The sequence below is a fragment of the Salvelinus alpinus genome, chromosome 2 (assembly GCF_045679555.1).
Source record: "Salvelinus alpinus chromosome 2, SLU_Salpinus.1, whole genome shotgun sequence".
NCBI classification, from domain to species: domain Eukaryota; kingdom Metazoa; phylum Chordata; class Actinopteri; order Salmoniformes; family Salmonidae; genus Salvelinus; species Salvelinus alpinus.
The window spans coordinates 40,247,375-40,259,943 of record NC_092087.1 but is presented as its reverse complement, the minus strand read 5'-3'; the positions used below and the strand labels follow the sequence as shown (position 1 = coordinate 40,259,943).

General features: G+C 45.7%; 1 protein-coding gene across 2 annotated transcripts in view; it reads left to right on the top strand.

Annotated features, from left to right (window-relative positions):
• LOC139561087 (SPRY domain-containing protein 3-like) overlaps positions 1–12,569 on the top strand; it is a 50,923-nt gene that overhangs the window by 29,852 nt on the left and 8,502 nt on the right. The gene's annotated exons all lie outside the window — the stretch shown is intronic.

Here is a 12,569-nt window from a genome sequence, read left to right as displayed (position 1 = left end):
AATGTTTTCTTGGTAAGCAACTCCAGTGTATATTTGGTCTTGTGTTTGAGTTTATTGTCCTGCTGAACGGTAAATTCATCTCTCAGTGTCTGGTGGAAAGTAGACTGAACCAGGTTTTCCTCTAGGATTTTGCCGGTGCTTAGTTCCATTCAGTTTCTTTTTTATCCTGAAAAACTCCCCAGTTCTTAACTGTAACGGCAGCCTTCCTCCTCTTCGTCTGAAGAGGAGGTGTAGCAGGGATCGGACCAACACGCAGCGTAGCCAGTGCTCAACATGTTTAATAAACGAAACCGTGAACACTTACAACAATACAAAAATAACAAACGTGGCAAACCGAAACAGTCCTCTCTGGTGAAATGAACACAAAGACAGGAAACAACCACCCACAAACCCCAACACAAAACAAGCCACCTAAATATGGTTCCCAATCAGAGACAATGACAAACGCCTGCCTCTGATTGAGAACCATATCAGGTATACATAGAAATGGACAAACTAGACACACAACATAGAATGCCCACCCAGCTCACGTCCTGACCAACACTAAAACAAGTAAAACACACAAGAACTATGGTCAGAACGTGACAGTACCCCCCTCCTGAGGTGAGGACTCCGAACGCACAACCTAAACCTATAGGGGAGGGTCTGGGTGGGCATCTGTCCGCAGTGGCGGCTCTGGCGCTGGACGAGGACCCCACTCCACCATTGTCTTTGTCCCCCTCCTTAGCGTCCTTTGAGTGGCGACCCTCGCCGCCGACCTTGGCCTAGGAACCCTAACAACGGGCCCCACTAGACTGAGGAGACAGCTCCGGACCGAGAGGCAGCTCATGACTGCGAAGTAGCTTATGACCGTGGGGTAGCTCATGACAGAGAGATAGCTCAGGACAGAGAGGTAGCTCAGGACAGAGAGGTAGCTCAGGACAGAGAGGTAGCTCAGGACAGAGAGGTAGCTCAGGACAGAGAGGTAGCTCAGGACAGAGAGGTAGCTCATGACTGCGCAGTAGCTTATGACCGAGGGGTAGCTCAGGACAGAGAGGTAGCTCAGGACAGAGAGGTAGCTCAGGACAGAGAGGTAGCTCAGGACAGAGAGGTAGCTCAGGACAGAGAGGTAGCTCAGGACAGAGAGGCAGCTCCGGACTGAATGGCAGCTCATGACTGAATGGCGGCTCATGACTGGGGGGCGGCTCATGACTGGAGGGCGGCTCATGACTGGAGGGCGGCTCATGACTGGCGGGCGGCTCTGGCAGCTCCTGACTGGCGGGCGGCTCTGGCAGCTCCTGACTGGCGGGGGGCTCTGGCAGCTCCTGACTGGCGGGCGGCTCTGGCTCCTCCTGACTGACGGACGGCTCTAGCGGCTCAGGACACACGGGCGGCTCAGATGGCGCTGGGCAGACGGGCGGCTCAGACGGCGCTGGGCAGACGGGCGGCTCAGACGGCGCTGGGCAGGCGGGCAGCGCAGGCGGCGCTGGGCAGACGGCAGACTCTGACCTGCTGAGGCGCACATTAGGCCTGGTGCGTGGTGCCGGAACTGGTGGTACCGGTTTGTAGACACGCACCTCAAGGCTAGTGCGGGGAGCAGGAACAGGGCACACTGGACTCTCGAGGCGCACTATAAGCCTGGTGCGTGGTACCGGCACTGGTGGTACCGGGCTGAGGGCACGCACCTCAGGGCGAGTGCGGGGAGAAGGAACAGTGCGTACAGGGCTCTGGAGACGCACAGTAGGCCTGGTGCGTGGTGCCGGAACTGGTGGTACCGGACTGGGAACCCACACCACTGGGCTAGTACGGGGAGCAGGAACAGGGCACACTGGACTCTCGAGGCGCACTATAAGCCTGGTGTGTGGTACCGGAACTGGTGGTACCGGACTGGGAACACACACCACTGGGCGAGTGCGGGGAGGAGGAACAGGGCGTACTGGACTCTGGAGACGCACAGGAAGCCTGGTGCGTGGTGCCGGCACTGGTGGTACTGGGCTGGGGCGAGGAGGTGGCACCGGATATACCGGACCGTGAAGGTGTACTGGAGCTCTTGAACACCGAGCCTGCCCAACCTTACCTGGCTGAATGCTCCCCGTAGCCTGGCCAGTGCGGGGAGGTGGAATAACCCGCACTGGGCTGTGCTGGCGAACCGGGGACACCATGCGTAAGGCTGGTGCCATGTACACCGGCCCGAGGAGACGCACTGGAGACCAGATGCGTTGAGCCGGCTTCATGGCACCTGGCTCAATGCCCAACCTAGCCCGGCCGATACGTGGAGCTGGGATGTACCGCACCGGGCTATACACACGTACAGGAGACACCGTGCCCTCTTCCGCATAATACGGTGTCTGCCCGTACTCTCGCTCTCCACGGTAAGCACGGGGAGTTGGCGCAGGTTTCCTACCTGACTTCGCCACACTCCCCTTTTTGGGGTTTCTTCTCGGGCTTCCTACCGCGCCGTCGTGCTAACCTCATTCGCCGGTATCCCTCCTCGCATTGCTCCATCGAATCCCAGGCGGGCTCCGGCACTCTCCCTGGGTCGACCGACCACCTGTCTATTTTTTCCCAAGTGGTATAACCCAGATCCTGCTCACGCTGCCGAGCTAGCTCCTCAAAACGCCGCCTCTCCACTTTAGCTGCCTCCAGCTCTTCACGAAAGCGGCGATATTCACCAATTTTAGCCCAGTGTCCCTTACCGTCCAGAATTTCCTCCCATGTCCAAGAGTCCTGTGTAATGGGCCGCTGCTGCTGCTGTCCCTTACTACGCTGCTTGGTCCGAGTTTGGTGGGTGGTTCTGTAACGGCAGCCTTCCTCCTCTTCGTCTGACGAGGAGGTGTAGCAGGGATCGGACCAACACGCAGCGTAGCCAGTGCTCAACATGTTTAATAAACGAAACCGTGAACACTTACAAAAATAACAAACGTGGAAAACCGAAACAGTCCTCTCTGGTGAAATGAACACAAAGACAGGAAACAACCACCCACAAACCCCAACACAAAACAAGCCACCTAAATATGGTTCCCAATCAGAGACAATGACAAACACCTGCCTCTGATTGAGAACCATATCAGGCATACATAGAAATGGACAAACTAGACACACAACATAGAATGCCCACCCAGCTCACGTCCTGACCAACACTAAAACAAGTAAAACACACAAGAACTATGGTCAGAACGTGACATTAACGATTACAAGCCTAACAATAACATGATGCAGCCACCACTATGCTTGAAAATATGGAGAGTGGTACTGAGTAATGTGTTGTATTGGATTTGCCCCAAACATAACACTTTGTTTTCAGGACAAAAAGTGAATTGTTTTGCAACATTATTTGCAGTATTACTTTAGTGCTTGTTGCAAACAGGATGCCTTGGAATATTTTTTTTTCTGTATAGGCTTCCTTTTTTTTACTCTGTCTATTATGTTAGTATTGTGGAGTACCTACAATGGTGTTGATCCATCATCAGTTTTCTCCTATAACAGCCATTAAACGCTTAACTGTTTTAAAGTCACCATTGGCTTCATGGTGAAATCCCTTAGCGGTTTCCTTCCTGTATATGTGTAGTGACTGGGTGTACCATCCAAGGCTTAATTAATAACTTTACCATGCTCAAAGGGATATTCAATGTCTGCTTTTTTATCTAACAATAGGTGACCTTCTTTGCGAGGCATTGGAACACCTCCCTGGTCTTTGTGGTTGAAGCTGTGTTTGAAATTTACTGCTCGACTGAGGGACCTTATAGATAATTGTATGTGTGGGGTACAGAGATAAGGTAGTCATTCAAAAAGTCATGTTAGACACTATAATTGCACACAGAGTCCATGCAATTTATTATGTGACTTGTTAGGCACATTTTTACTTCTAAACTTATTTAGGCTTGCCATGAAAAAGGGGTTGAATACTTATTGACATTTCAGCCTTTCATTTTTAATAAATGTGTAAACATTTATAAAACATAATTCCACTTTGACATTATGGGGTATTGTGTGTAGGCCAGTGACACAAAATCTCTATTCAAACAAAATGTGGAGAAAGTCAAGGGGTATGAATACTTTCTTAAGGCACTGTGTGAGCCACCCCCCCATCTGTTGAACAAATTCTGGATGTGCATTTGAAGATATTTGCAGGCCTCAATCCCGAAGGAATGGGTACCAACTGAAAAGATGGAATTAGGCTAGATGCCAATTAAACCTTAATTTTGGGGTGAAAAGGAGGTAAAAGGAAACTGGGGTAGGCTAGTTGTTTAACCAGTCAGTGTCTTTGGTCAAATGTTGCTTATCTCGTTAGCCCAGCCATGACGATCCTATCCTCTTTCAACTATTTCTCCTCCGCTTCAGTACCTACTTCCACCCCATTCCGAGTGATGGATGATGGAAAGGGGAAAAGTGAACAACAAATAAATAATGTGTCATTTGAACCCCTCATTTGGTTTTCCACAGAAAACACAGGCTGTTCCATTTACATGCTAACCCACCGTGCTAACATGACAGCAACACTGATTGAAATGGAGTGTGGGAAATGTGTTGAATCGGACCAGGTCTCCACCTCACAAGATTACAGACACTTATCTTCCCTTCTTTTTCTTTTTTCTTTCTCTTTTTCTCTGTTCTCTCTAATTACCCATGTATCTCAGCTTTTTTCTTCTTCTGTTACTCAAGGCAAGCATTGTTTATTTCACTATTTCCAACTGAATGACAACTTTCACGGTGTGACAGTTTTCTAACCATGGCTATTTAGCCGCTAGGTAGCTGGGCATTTTTGTCTGTTGAGGTGGTTACCACTGAGTAGCACCATAAAAAGCAAAGTATACAGCAAAGTGTTTGCGTCCTCTGGGTTAGAAAGATCATGTTGATAATATCATAGAAAATTCTGAAGCTGATATCCTAAATTAATTAATTCGAACCCTTTCCAACGGTGTGTCTCTCTTTATAATTTTATTACAGCGTTTATCTCCATATTGTGGAAATATCATCTGTCAGGCCGTTAAGAGTGGGCTTGTGTAATGACTGTCTGCTCAACACCGAGACACCTGAACTTGTTATGACATCAGAGATTTAATCAACATGGAATCTTCACATCCTGTTTAATGTAAATTAAAGTCCTCTTACTTCAGATATGTCAGTTATTTGATCAGATAAGAGAACCTGGAAATAAGAGCCCCTAGATACTGCTGGATCCTTGTGGAACTTTTGACTGCATCTGGAGCTCCCATTCTTGCAACATCATGAAGAGTTTCAAATAGGTCACAGTTCAAATAGGCCTCCCCATTTCAGAAAACGAAGGAGAGTAGGGCTGCTCAACAACAAATGTCAGGAATTCCATAATAGGGCTTACCCAGGAAAAAAACACAAATTACTTACTCAGAGGAGAAACATCAGGATATCTGTGCTTCATCAGAATATGGAACAAAGCCTGAGGGTAAGAAGTAAATCTCAGCCTGTTTTTTGAGTGCTCCAACTCCTGTTTGTCATGAATTAGTCATTTTGGAAGTTTGTTCCATGTGTGTTGTAAGGATGTGTTGTACCCAGACAATGACAATGACTGTAAATCATCCATTGGGTGTTGCGGTAAAACCGTCCTGATGTTACATTTGGCCATCTCATCTACCTTTGATCACGTCCACACCCTGAGAAGTGCCAGAGCAATGTTCATGTGGACGAGGACAAAAGAATAGAGCTCTGTGATTTCACTGATTAGTTTTCCTAGGAATTGTTTTCTGGAGCAGTTTGCTGTTCTGGTGGGGCATCTTAAATCTATCAGTCTGCCATTCCTGAGGTTTCAGACTTCTCCACCTCCTATCAGGTCCAATGAGCCATCCTCTCATCACCGTGTTTATGTGAACCATTGTCTTTCACAGGAAAAAACAAAAGAGACGGACGTCATCCCCGTTCAGAAACATTTACATTTTAGTAATTTAGCAGACTTTCTTTTTCAGAGCAACTTGCAGTAGTGCATACAGTGCATTCGGAGAGTATTCCAGACCCCTTGACTTTTTCCACATTTTGATACGTTACAGCTTTATTCTAAAATTGATTAAATAAATAAAAATTCCTCATCAATCTACACACAAAACCCCATAATGACATAGTGAAAACAGGTTTTTACAAATTTTTTCTAATTTACTAAAAACAGAAATACCGTATTTAAATACAGTACATTCAGACCCTTTGCTATGAGACTCGAAATTGAGCTCAGATGCATTCTGTTTCCATTGATCATCCTTGAGATGATTCTACAACTTGATTGGAGTCCAGCCGTGGTATATTCAATTGATTGGACATGATTTGGAAAGGCACACACCTGTCTATATAAGGTCCCACAGTTGACACTGCATGTCAGAGCAAAACCAAGCCGAAGGAATTGTCCGTAGAGCTCCGAGACAGGATTGTGTCGAGACACATATCTGGGGAAGGGTACTAAAACATTTCTGCAGCATTGAATGTTTGGAACCACCACAACTCTTCCTAGAGTTGGCCGCTTGGCCAAACTGAGCAATCGGGGAAGAAGGGCTTTGGTAAGAGAGGTGACCAAGAACCCGATAGTCACTCTGACAGAGCTCTAGAGTTCCTCTGTGGAGATGGGAGAAACTTCCAGAAGGACAACCATCTCTATATCACTCCACCAATCAGGCTACTCCTCATTAAAAGGCACATGAAATCCCACTTGGAGTTTGCCAAAAGGCACCTAAAGGAGGTGTGATGGTGTGGGGGTGCTTTGCTGGTGACATTGTCAGTGATTTATTTAGAATTCAATGCACACTTAAGTTAACCAGCATGGCTACCACAGCATTCTGCAGCGATACGCCATCCCATCTGCTTTGCGCTTAGTGGGACTATCATTTGATTTTCAACAGGACAATGACCCAACACACCTCCAGACTGTAAGGGCTATTTGATGGAGAAGGAGAGTGATGGAGTGCTGAATCAGATTACCTGGCCTCTACAATCACCTGACCTCAACCCAATTGAGATGGTTTGGGATGAGTTGGACCGCAAAGTGAAGGAAAAGCATCCAACAAGTGCTCAGCATATGTGGGAACTCCTTCAAGACTGTTGGAAAAGTATTCCAGGTGAAGCTGGTTGAGAGAATGCCAAGAGTGTGCAAAGCTGTCATCAAGGCAAATGGTGGCTACTTTGAAGAATCTAAAATCTAAAATATATTTTGATTTGTTTAACAATTTTTTGTTTACCACATGATGTGTTATTTCATAGTTTTGATGTCTTCACTATTATTCTACAATTTAGAAAATAGTAAAAACAAATAAAACCCCTTGAATGTGTCACGCCCTGACCATAGAGAGCCCTTGGTTCTCTATGGTGTTGTAGGTCAGGGAGTGACTAGGGGGGTGTTCTAGTTTTCCTATTTCTATGTTGGTGTACTTGGTATGGTTCCCAATTAGAGGCAGCTGATTATCGTTGTCTCTAATTGGGGATCATACTTAAGTTCTCCATTGTTCCCACATGGGTTGTGGGATATTGTTTGTGTTTGTGCTGGTTGCACCACGTGAGTCATGTTTTGTTGCTTGTTTATGTATTTTGTTTGAAAGTTTCACTTAAATAAAAGATGACTCAACACACTGGTCTTGGTCCGACCTTTTCAACAACCGTGACAGAATGAGTAGGTGTGTCCAAACTTTTGACTGGTACTGTATTTTTAATAAATTGGCCAACATTTCTAAAAACCTGTTTTTGCTTTGTCATTATGGAGTACTGTGTGTAGATTGATGAGGGGAAAAAACAATAATAACGTAAGAAAGTTTTGAAAAACTGTACATTTTTGATATTGGTCCCCTGTAGAAATCGAACCCACAACCCTGGCGTTGCAAGCGCCATTCTTTGTCAACTGAGTCCTATGGGACCTCTTGTGGTAAAGGCAGATCATTGACAACTTTGACTCCTCTTTTTATTAGAGAATGACGTGATGGTGTAATACACATTCCTGTGTCACTCTCTCTGTCCCTCTGATTCTCGGTGAACATTTTGTTGATTTGCACTTGAGCAAGGATAAGAGCGTCTGCTAGCTAAATGACAAATATATATTTTTAATCCCTTGATCATAATATCACTCAATTTTCTCTTCCTCCCATCTCTCCATTTCTCTATCTTTCTCCCCCTCCCTCAACCTTCCATTGCCTCACCTGTCCATCTCCATACGTCTCCACTATCTTACCCTTTCTTTATCAACTGTCCTCTCCCCCCTGTGTCTCTATCTCTCCATCTCTACCAGTAAAGCCCTTGGCACAAAAGCAGCTCTCTTCTCAATCTTCGCAATAAGAGTTAGCATTAGTCATTACCTAGTGGCTCCACAGTACGTCTTTGTTAGTGTGTATTACAGTGAACAATACCAGCATAGAGGATAGGGCTGTTAGCTCCGGTGTCGTCATCCCCAGGTGAGGTTACCCACTGTGTGTTAAAGATTAGCATCTGAGTGTTTTGAGAAAGCTGTTTTATCAATGGATAGCGGTTTCTGTTAACGCCTATTAAAAAACAGTGTCTTCAGAGTAGCAGTGACTCATCAAAGTGTTTTATGGCTGCAAATCCAGACCCTTTTAATGGCTATTATCTGTATCAAAATATATTGCAGAGATAGAGGTGGAGTAGAGTGGGATGGGGGAAGAACTAGAAAGAATGAAGGGTTTCAACCTAATCTAAATGTTCTTATCGGTCCTGCATGAGGACATCCTTTGTATGGGCTGATGGACAGGGTGCACCCTGGGACTGGGAAAGACTGTGCCCCATTAAGTGTGACTCATCCTCAGATCTTATCAGAAACAACACTTGGCATCTGTAGGGATTTCTGTTAAATCACCTGGGGGCTCAATGGAGCATTTGCAGGAAACTGAATCAATGAATCACACACACACACACTATTAATCAGTATCAGGAAGGTGTCATTAGACATACAGTACGCACACCTCGTATGAGGGTCTTTCCACCTCAAAAAGCACAAGAAAGAAGATTCCAACACCCACCATCTTAGATTGGTCTGAAATTGTTTCTGTAGTTAGTAACAGATATGATTAGCATTCTTGAAATTATGTTTACATCTTATTTTTGAGAAATTAAGCTAATCAATGGTATCCAAATTGTTAATTTTAATATTTTGGATACAGATAATATTCAATAAATATAGTACCCAAGATCCGATTTGGACCAAACTTCTTCCTACCAATGAATAAGACATAAGGAATCCCCCCAACAATTCAAAATCCACCCACGGAAGCCCCACACTCCATGCCAATCCCACCCCAACAAACAGTATATAATATCAGTTCTCTATGTTTGACAAGTAGTATGAAGCTGTGGCTTGGAGTATGGCTTCGCCATACTATGTCATGTATCCGCTATGAATCTGGTGACATTTTTTCCCCCAGCTCAGAGAAATTAGTAATTGAAGTCACTTGCATTATTTACCATAAAGTAGTGTGAATGTACCAGGTTTTGACCACTAAATGCCACTGATCTTACTATACCGCCACACTCTTTTATCAATTTTGCTGGTCTCTTGTGTTTATGAAATAGATCACAACATTTCCTTTGCAACTTGGGCAGAAAACCAATAGATTTGTCTAATTATTGAAAGAACTTGTGGTCATCCTCACAATTCAAGCCAGTCCTCCATTCAAGCAAATCAGTTTGTCTTTAACGCTTAATCTGTGTCCAGGAAATGGCCCCTTGGGTGTGTTGAGTTTATTATAACAGAATACACCCCTGATCACATGCAAACACAGTTCACTTTCATAGCAGCCACATACAAACAGCACGATCCCTTTGCTTGTTGTAATGCCTTCTCGCATCTACGCGCTCTCCTTCTCTCTCACCTTTTCTCTTTGCTTGTGGGCTTCAGTGCAGAACACATCAACAAATAAACCTTTCCAAGCCAAACCTTCATATCATAACCGCTAACTGCTACACACAGCCTACATCGTTTTCATCATATTATCTTACATCATAGTCAACATAGCTAATAGAACTAACGGATTAGTAAACCCGCTACAATCATGTAGTACAGTGTACAGTCATCGAGCACTTTAGCAGTTACACAGACGGGTCCTGGTGGCAATAAATTCATTCAACCAAAAGCTGGATTTAAGATGGCGCCGAAGAGGATGGCTGATGTTTTACATGCTCCTAACCAACTGTGCTAGTGTTTTTGCATTGTTATTTTTTAAACTTATTTTGTACATAATGTTGCTGCTACCGTCTCTTATGACCGAAAATAACTTTTGGACATCAGAACAGCGATTACTCACCTCAAACTGGAAGAAGCTTTTTCCTTTAACGAGTCCGACGAGAAGGATATACTGCTTTCCCAGGAACAGGCCCGAATCCCCATCATTTGCGTGAAGAAAAGACGGAGGAAAAAGTGGCGCAGGTCGGGCTGCCTTCTGAGAATCCGTAGGCGAACAAGTAAACTCCCACTGCCATCCGTTCTACTGGCTAACATGCAATCATTGGAAAATAAAATGTATGACATACGTTTGCGATTATCCTACCAACGGGACATTAAGAACTGTAATATCTTATGTTTCACCGAGTCATGGCTGACGAAGACACGGATAATATAGAGCTGGCGGGATTTTCCATGCATCGGCAGAACAAAGAAGAAGCTATGTCTGGTAAGACGAGGGGTGGGAGTGTGTGTCTATTTGTCAATAACAGCTGGGACGCAATGTCTAATATTAAAGAAGTCTCGAGGTATTGCTCGCCTGAGATAGTGTGGTCTCCAGCTTATCATAAGGTACTCTATCTACCAAGAGAGTTCTCGTTTATATTATTCGTAGCCGTCTATTTACCACCACAGACCAATGCTGGCAATAAGACCGCACTCAACCAACTCTAGGCCATAAGCAAACAAGAAAATGCTCATCCAGAAGTGGCGCACCTAGTGGCCGGGGACTTTAATGTAGGCAAACTTAAATCAGTTTTACCAACTTTTTACCAGCATGTCACATGTGCAACCAGAGGAAAAAAAACTCTAGACCACCTTTACTCAACACACAGAGATGCATACAAAGCTCTCTCCCGCCCTCCATTTGGCAAATCTGACCATAATTCTATCCTCCTTACAAGCAAAAACTAAAGCAGGAAGTACCAGTGACTCGTTCAATACGGAAGTAGTCAGATGGATGCTACGCTACAGGAGTGTTTTGCTAGCACAGACTGGAATATGTTCCGGGATTCATCCAATGGCATTGAGGAGTATACCACCTCAGTCATCGGCTTCATCAATAAATGCATCAATGACGTCCCCAACCGGAAGCCATGGATTACAGGCAACATCTGCATCGAGCTAAAGGCTAGAGCTGCCGCTTTCAAGGAGCGGGACACTAATCCGGACGCTTACAAGAAATCCCGCTATGCCCTCAGACGAACCATCAAACAAGCAAAGCGTCAATACAGGATTACGATTGAATCCTACTACACCGGCTCTGACGCTCGTTGGATGTGGCAGGGCTTGAAAACTATTACGGACTACAAAGGGAAACCCGGATGTGAGCTGCCCAGTGACGCGAGCCTACCAGATGAGCTAAATGCCTTTTATGCTCGCTTTGAGGAAAGCAACACTGGTTCGTGCACGAGAGCACCAGCTGTTCTGGATGACTGTGTGATAACGCTCTCGGTAGCCGATGTGAGCAAGACCTTTAAACAGGTCAACATTCACAAACGGATTACCAGGACGTGTACTCAAAGCATGATGCGGACCAACTAGCAAGGGTCTTCACTGACATTTTCAACCTCTCCCTGACCGAGTCTGTAATGTGTACATGTTTCAAGCAGACCACCAAGCGAAGGTACACTGCCTAAATGATTACCGCCGCGTAGCACTCACATTGGTAGCCATGAAGTGCTTTGAAAGGCTGGTCATGGCTCACATCAATAGTATCCTCCCGGGTACCCTAGAACCACTCAATTCATATACCGCCCCAAAAGAGCCACAGATGATGCAATCTCAATCGCACTCCACACTGCCCTTTCCCAACCGGACAAAAGGAACACCTATGTGAGAAGGACCCTGGGACTAAACACCTCCCTCTGCAACTGGATTCTGGACTTCCTGACGGGCCGCCCTCAGGTGGTAATGGTAGGCAACAACACATCTGCCACGCTGATCCTCAACACTGGGGCCCCTCAGGGGTGTGTACTTAGTCCCCTCCTGTACTCACTGTTCACCCACGACTGCATGGCCAAACACGACTCCAACACCATCGTTAAGTTTGCTGACAACACAACAGTGGTAGGCCTGATCACCGACAATGATGAGACAGCCTATAGGGAGGAGGTCAGAGAACTGGCAGAGCATCCTGACTGGTTGCATCAAAGCCTGGTATGGTAACTGCTCGACATCTGACCGTAAGGCGCTACAGAGGGTAGTGCGTACAGCCCAGTACACAACTGGGGCCAAGCTTCCTGCCATCCAGGACCTATATAATAGGCAGTGTCAGAGGAAAGCCCATAAAATCGGCAAAGACTACAGTCACCCAAGTCATAGACTGTTTTCTAGTCTAGGACCAAAAGGCTCCTTAACAGCTTCTACCCCCAAGCCATAAGACTGCTGAACAATTAATCAAATGGCCACCGGACTA